We start from the raw sequence: 8215 nt of genomic DNA, 5'->3' as shown, positions 1-8215 counted from the left end.
TGTCCCTTATTAAGTAAAAGCCAATTATCCATCCAATCTAATATTGATTGGATGCCTGAACACTCAGAGACTTTCATCAGTCTGTATACAAAGTATCTTCCAACCCTTCTACAACCATTCATTAGTTAATTAAACACTCCCGTTATCCAATCTAATTCAAGACTCCGATAGTAGCCCCTCTATTAGTAGGGGAGGGGCTACCATATCAAGATTTACTCATTCCCTTCCACTACTCTAGTTTTTCCTTGAATCCTAGACGTAAGGATTTACAACACTTTAGAAAACAAAACCTCCGGAAGTTTATAATCAAGTTTATAATCAAGAAAGTATCAAGAGTCCTTTTCTTACACTTGTTTTTGCCGGAGAAAATTGGTCGAGTTATATCAGCAAAACAGAATATAGGATTTCGCGTTTTTTGTTGATCAGGCGACACCCGGATTTGAACTGGGGAATAAGGGATTTGCAGTCCCCCGCCTTACCGCTCGGCCATGTCGCCAAAAGGCTACAAACAAAAAAATGAGAGTATCCCCTTTTTATTTTTAGATTGGATCCATACCTTCAATTGGTTATAGTATCTCAAGACACACAATATCTAAAAACAAAAACTTTCCCTTTCTTTTTTCTTTTCTATTGAAAAAGAAAATGTGGATTCTCAGTTACAAAAGTAAAAATGCAGGACAAAAAAATTGGAACCATTAACTATTAACTATTGACGGCAAATTTATGGACGATTCTTCTTCACTTGTCTTTCTCTAATGGTATAAGAAAATAAAAATGGATACATAACTAATTAGTATTGATTTTTTTTTTCAATTTTTCAATTCAATAAAAAAACTTTCTTAATTTCAATTATAAATTATATAATTATAAATTATATTATAATAATATAACAGCAATTATGAGTCTATGTAAACCCCCGAACATAAGTTGTTACACAGCTCTAGTTATCTAATGAGGTATTTTATCTATCTAGATATGATGTCCATAGGGAATCAGCAAGAAATTATCGTGTTTCAATTTTTCATTGAATAGATTAAAATTAAAGAAAAAATAGAATTTTTGATAGAGCACGCCATGTGTTGTCTCCACTAGAGAGCTATAATGGAATAAAAAGAAAAGAGGAAAGACATATATAAATAGAAATGCTATATCTGCATATGTTTAATAAATACAAGCCCTCTTTTCGTACGCACTTCAATCATATTCTAAATATTCTACTAAAAAATAAAAAACTAAAAAATGGGTAAAAACATCTCTCTTCTCTGCGAATCATTTTTTGAACAGAACAATGGAATCTATGAAAAAATTAAGTGCTAGAAAAATCAACTCTCTCCCGATATATATTTTATGATTATTTTGTCTTTATCTCAACGAACAGATCAAATCAGGAATTCATTTCATTTTTCTGGTATTCAATCGGATTGGAATATGGAATATCATAATAATGGTAGAAATTGAATTATTATTTTTTTTTTTGATATTCTATACAAAACTCCATAAGGCTAAATGGCATTTATCAATTCTTTTATGTAGCTGTTTGTTATAAATATAAATTAAAATTTGAGTATAATTTTTCTTCTTCCGTTCATACGCATTTCATACATTCCATATATATTATATGGTATATGGAGTTAGATAAAATTTCATGTGATTCAGTAAACAGAATAGAAATTCAATTCCATCATTATTAGATCGATTCATATGATTCGATGAAGAATGAGAAAAGAATGGGATTTTTTTGATAAATGGGAAATTCAAAATGCTCGGGAATGAAAATGGGGAAATGTATACAATACCTGGGTTGAATCAGATACAATTTGAAGGATTTTGTGGGTTCATGGATCGGGGCTTAACAGAAGAACTTGATAAGTTTCCAAAAATTGAAGATACAGATCAAGAAATTGAATTTCAATTATTTGTGGAAACATATCAATTGGTGGAACCGTTGATAAAAGAAAGGGATGCTGTATATGAATCACTCACATATTCTTCTAAATTATATGTATCCGCAGGATTAATTTTGAAAACCAGTAAGGATATGCAAGAACAAACAATTTTTATTGGAAACATTCCTTTAATGAACTCCCTCGGAACTTCTATAGTAAATGGAATATACAGAATTGTGATCAATCAAATATTGCAAAGCCCCGGTATCTATTATCGATCAGAATTGGATCCTAACGGAATTTCGGTCTATACTGGTACCATAATATCAGATTGGGGGGGGAGGTTCGAATTAGAGATTGATAGAAAAGCAAGGATATGGGCTCGTGTAAGTAGGAAACAGAAAATATCTATTCTAGTTCTATCATCAGCTATGGGTTCGAATCTAAGAGAAATTCTAGAGAATGTTTGCTACCCTGAAATTTTCTTGTCTTTCCTGACCGATAAGGAAAAAAAAAAAATTGGGTCAAAAGAAAATGCCATTTTGGAGTTTTATCAACAATTTTCTTGTGTAGGCGGGGATCCGGTATTTTCTGAATCCTTGTGTAAGGAATTACAAAAGAAATTCTTTCAGCAAAGATGTGAATTAGGAAGGATTGGTCGACGAAATATGAACCAGAGACTGAATCTTAATATACCTCAGAACAATACATTTTTGTTACCGCGAGATATATTGGCAGCTGCGGATCATTTGATTGGAATGAAATTTGGAATGGGTACACTTGACGATATGAATCATTTGAAAAATAAGCGTATTCGTTCTGTAGCGGATCTCTTACAAGATCAATTCGGATTGGCTCTGGTTCGTTTAGAAAATGTAGTTAGAGGAACTATATGCGGAGCAATTAGGCATAAATTGATACCGACTCCTCAGAATTTGGTAACTTCGACTCCATTAACAACCACTTATGAATCCTTTTTCGGATTACACCCATTGTCTCAAGTTTTGGATCGAACAAATCCATTGACACAAATAGTTCATGGGAGAAAATTGAGTTATTTGGGCCCCGGAGGATTGACCGGGCGAACTGCTAATTTTCGGATACGAGATATCCATCCTAGTTACTATGGACGCATTTGCCCAATTGACACGTCTGAAGGAATCAATGTTGGACTTATTGGATCCTTAGCAATTCATGCCAGGATTGGTCGTTGGGGGTCTCTAGAAAGTCCATTTTATAAAATATTTGAGAGATCAAAAAAAGCACAGATGCTTTATTTATCCCCAAGTCGAGATGAATATTATATGGTAGCGGCAGGAAATTCTTTGGCCTTGAATCAGGGTATTCAGGAAGAACAGGTTGTTCCGGCTCGATACCGCCAAGAATTCCTGACTATTGCATGGGAACAAGTTCATCTTCGAAGTATTTTTCCTTTTCAATATTTTTCTATGGGAGCTTCCCTCATTCCTTTTATCGAGCATAATGACGCGAATCGGGCTTTAATGAGTTCTAATATGCAACGCCAAGCAGTTCCGCTTTCGCGTTCCGAGAAGTGCATTGTTGGAACTGGGTTGGAACGCCAATTGGCTCTAGATTCAGGGGTTCCCGCTATAGCCGATCAAGAGGGAAAGATCATTTCTACCGATACTGACAAGATTATTTTATCGGGTAATGGGGATACTCTAAGCATTCCATTAGTTATGTATCAACGTTCCAACAAAAATACTTGTATGCATCAAACTCCCCGGGTTCAGCGGGGTAAATGCATTAAAAAGGGACAGATTTTAGCGGATGGTGCCGCTACGGTTGGTGGCGAACTCGCTTTGGGCAAAAACGTATTAGTAGCTTATATGCCATGGGAAGGTTACAATTTTGAGGATGCGGTACTCATTAGCGAGCGTCTAGTATATGAAGATATTTATACTTCTTTTCACATACGAAAATATGAAATTCAGACTCATGTGACAAGCCAAGGTCCTGAAAGAATCACTAACGAAATATCGCACCTAGAAGCCCATTTACTCCGCAATTTAGACAAAAATGGAATTGTGATGCTGGGATCTTGGGTGGAGACGGGCGATATTTTAGTAGGTAAATTAACGCCTCAGGTGGCGAAAGAATCATCATATGCTCCAGAAGATAGATTATTACGGGCCATACTTGGGATTCAGGTATCCACTTCAAAGGAAACTTGTCTAAAATTACCTATAGGTGGGAGGGGTCGAGTCATCGATGTGAGATGGATCCAGAAAAAAGGGGGTTCTAGTTATAATCCGGAAACGATTCGTGTATATATTTCACAGAAACGCGAAATGAAAGTAGGCGATAAAGTAGCCGGAAGACATGGAAATAAGGGTATCATTTCCAAAATTTTACCTAGACAGGATATGCCTTATTTGCAAGACGGAAGACCTGTTGATATGGTCTTCAACCCATTAGGAGTCCCTTCACGAATGAATGTGGGACAGATATTTGAATGCTCGCTTGGGTTAGCAGGGAGTCTACTAGATAGACATTATCGAATAGCACCGTTTGATGAGAGATATGAACAAGAGGCTTCGAGAAAACTAGTGTTTTCCGAATTATATGAAGCCGGTAAGCAAACAGCGAATCCATGGGTATTTGAACCCGAGTATCCAGGAAAAAGCAGACTATTTGATGGAAGAACGGGGGACCCTTTTGAACAACCTGTTATAATAGGAAAACCTTATATCTTGAAATTAATTCATCAAGTTGATGATAAAATACATGGGCGTTCCAGTGGACATTATACACTTGTTACACAACAACCACTTAGAGGAAGGTCCAAGCAAGGAGGACAACGGGTAGGAGAAATGGAGGTTTGGGCTCTAGAGGGATTTGGTGTTGCTCATATTTTACAAGAAATGCTTACTTATAAATCTGATCATATTAGAGCTCGCCAAGAAGTACTTGGTACTATGATCATTGGAGGAACAATACCTAAACCTGAAAATGCTCCAGAATCTTTTCGATTGCTCGTCCGAGAATTACGATCTTTGGCTCTGGAACTGAATCATTTCCTTGTATCTGAGAAGAACTTCCAGATTAATAGGAAGGAAGCTTAATCGGAATGAATCAGAATTTGTCTTCTATGATCGACCGATATAAACATCAACAACTCCGAATTGGCTCAGTTTCTCCCCAACAAATAAGTGCTTGGGCCAATAAAATCCTACCTAATGGAGAAACCGTTGGAGAGGTGACAAAACCCTATACTTTTCATTACAAAACCAATAAACCGGAAAAGGATGGATTATTTTGTGAAAGAATTTTTGGACCTATAAAAAGTGGAATTTGCGCTTGTGGAAATTATCGAGTAATTGGAAATGAAAAGCAGGGCCCTAAATTTTGTGAACAATGCGGAGTTGAATTTGTTGATTATCGGATACGAAGATATCAAATGGGATACATAAAACTGGCATGTCCAGTAACTCATGTATGGTATTTGAAACGTCGTCCTAGTTATATCGCCAATCTTTTAGATAAACCTCTTAAAGAATTAGAGGGTCTAGTATACTGCGATGTGTGATTTGATCGAAATTATGATTTTACCGATTAGCAATGAGAAACTGTCATCCCATTCAATCGAATTGGGATGCCCTGGATCTGACATGACATGTCTCTTGGGAGGAGTAACATGAAGCTCAGAATTATGGGTGTATTCAATACTCCCAAATAAAAAGGGAATTGGTCTATGGTCGAGTCAGTAAAAATAAATAAATAGGAATTTTGAGTTGTACCTCGTGAAAAAAAAAGACTTCTTTCTTTTGTGGAATTAACCATTCTCATTTCTTTTAGTTCTTTTAGAAAGAAATGAAATTATGTTCAAGTAAACAAATATGTCATGGTTGCAGGAGTCTATACATCGCATATAGGCTTAGGCTTTAAGTTAAGGGCATCGTGGTATAACCGTCGAGGTAAGGTAAGGCAGGACCTAAGAGATCGAATGGAAGGGTACATAGACAAGTAAATCCCTTATGACACTCCTTTAATTTAAGAGGATTCATCATTCGAGGGGAAGTAGACTACTCAAGAATTTCACATTTCATTTATGTCCTAATTTCGAATTGAATAAAGAATTAAGAAAATATAAATCAATAAAAGAAGAATGAATCAATGAAATGTTTCTTTGGAACTTGAGTAAAGAGTAGACCTTTTTTTGGGGGGGGTTCTAGAATTTGAAAGCGAGAACTCCTTTCTTTATCTTTATTTGGTGTAACTACTTGAGCCGGATGAGAGGAAACTCTCATGTCCGATTTTGAGGGGGGGGGGGAGAGATCCTGTAGGGCCCTATCCTAATTTTGCTTTTGCTAGGCCCATCGCTAAAAAACCTACTTTCTTACGATTACGAGGTTCATTCGAATATGAAATTCAATCCTGGAAATACAGTATCCCACTTTTTTTTACTACCCAAGGTTTCGATACATTTCGAAATCGAGAAATTTCTACTGGAGCAGGTGCTATTCGAGAACAATTAACCGATCTAGATTTGCGAATTCTTATCGATTATTCGTTGGTCGAATGGAAAGAATTAGGAGAAGAAGGCCTCGCGGGTAATGAATGGGAAGATCGAAAAATTGGAAGAAGAAAGGATTTTTTGGTTAGACGCATGGAATTGGCTAAGCATTTTATTCGAACAAATATAGAACCAGAATGGATGGTTTTATGTCTATTACCGGTTCTTCCTCCCGAGTTGAGACCGATCATTCAGATAGATGGGGGTAAACTAATGAGTTCGGATATTAATGAACTCTATAGAAGAGTTATCTATCGAAATAATACTCTTACCGATTTATTAACAACAAGTAGATCTACGCCAGGGGAATTAGTAATGTGTCAGGAAAAATTGGTACAAGAAGCCGTGGATACACTTCTTGATAATGGAACCCGCGGACAACCAATGAGGGACGGTCATAATCATAATAAGGTTTACAAGTCGTTTTCAGATGTAATTGAAGGCAAAGAGGGAAGATTTCGTGAGACTTTGCTTGGCAAACGAGTCGATTATTCGGGACGTTCTGTCATTCTTGTTGGCCCCTCACTTTCATTACATCGCTGTGGATTGCCTCGCGAAATAGCAATAGAGCTTTTCCAGACATTTGTAATTCGCGGTCTAATTAGACAACATCTTGCGCCGAACATAGGAGTTGCTAAGAGTAAAATTCGGGAACGGGAAAAAGGGCCGATTGTATGGGAAATACTGCAAGAAGTTATGCAGGGACATCCTGTATTGCTGAATAGAGCGCCTACTCTGCATAGATTAGGTATACAGGCATTCCAACCTATTTTAGTGGAAGGACGCGCTATTTGTTTACATCCATTAGTTTGTAAGGGATTCAATGCAGACTTTGATGGGGATCAAATGGCTGTTCATGTACCTTTATCTTTAGAGGCGCAAGCGGAGGCTCGTTTACTTATGTTTTCTCATATGAATCTCTTGTCTCCAGCTATTGGGGATCCCATTTCCGTACCGACTCAAGATATGCTTATTGGGCTCTATGTATTAACGAGCGGGAATCGTCGAGGTATTTGTGCGAATAGGTATAATCCATGGAATCGAAAAAACTATCAAAATGAAAGAATTTACGATAATAACTATAAGTATACAAAGGAGCCCTTTTTTTGTAATTCCTACGATGCAATTGGAGCTTATCGGCAGAAAAGAATCAATTTAGATAGTCCTTTGTGGCTCCGGTGGCGACTAGATCAATGCGTTATTGCTTCAAGAGAAGCTCCCATCGAAGTTCACTATGAATCTTTGGGTACATATCATGAGATTTATGGACATTATCTAATAGTAAAAAGTGTAAAAAAAAAAATTCTTTGTATATACATTCGAACCACTGTTGGTCATATTTCTCTTTACCGAGAAATCGAAGAAGCTATACAAGGGTTTTTTCGGACCTGCTCATATGATACCCAATCATATGGTATCTAAGCTCAAAAATTCTATGTTCTATGACACCGGTATCAATTCGTGTCTCTCCGGTTCAACTAGTACCATAGTTCCTGACGCGACTTTCTACGAAAATTAATATCGAGAAAAAGAAATTTTCCAATCATTGACTCAAACCCATTGTCGAAGTCCACTCAGCGGAATAAGGGGGTACTTATGGCAGAACGGGCCAATCTGGTATTTCACAATAAAGTAATAGATGGAACTGCCATTAAACGACTTATTAGCAGATTAATAGATCGCTTCGGAATGGCATATACATCACACATCCTGGATCAAGTAAAAACTCTGGGTTTCCAGCAAGCCACTGCTACATCCATTTCATTAGGAATTGATGATCTTTTAACGATAC

The 8215-nt window shown here is 36.8% G+C and overlaps 1 non-coding gene across 1 annotated transcript; it reads right to left on the bottom strand.

The window, feature by feature from the left end:
* Window positions 1-424: 424 nt before the first annotated feature.
* Window positions 425-496, bottom strand: TRNAC-GCA (transfer RNA cysteine (anticodon GCA)). Its single transcript has one exon. It is a non-coding gene; the product is annotated as a tRNA-Cys (tRNA).
* Window positions 497-8215: the final 7719 nt, after the last annotated feature.

The sequence above is a fragment of the Durio zibethinus genome, unplaced genomic scaffold (genome assembly GCF_047325235.1).
Source record: "Durio zibethinus cultivar Kanyao isolate XHJ-2024 unplaced genomic scaffold, ASM4732523v1 HiC_scaffold_130, whole genome shotgun sequence".
In the NCBI taxonomy this organism is placed as follows: domain Eukaryota; kingdom Viridiplantae; phylum Streptophyta; class Magnoliopsida; order Malvales; family Malvaceae; genus Durio; species Durio zibethinus.
Note: the sequence above shows the minus strand (reverse complement) of the source record. Positions and strands in the feature narration are given on the sequence as shown.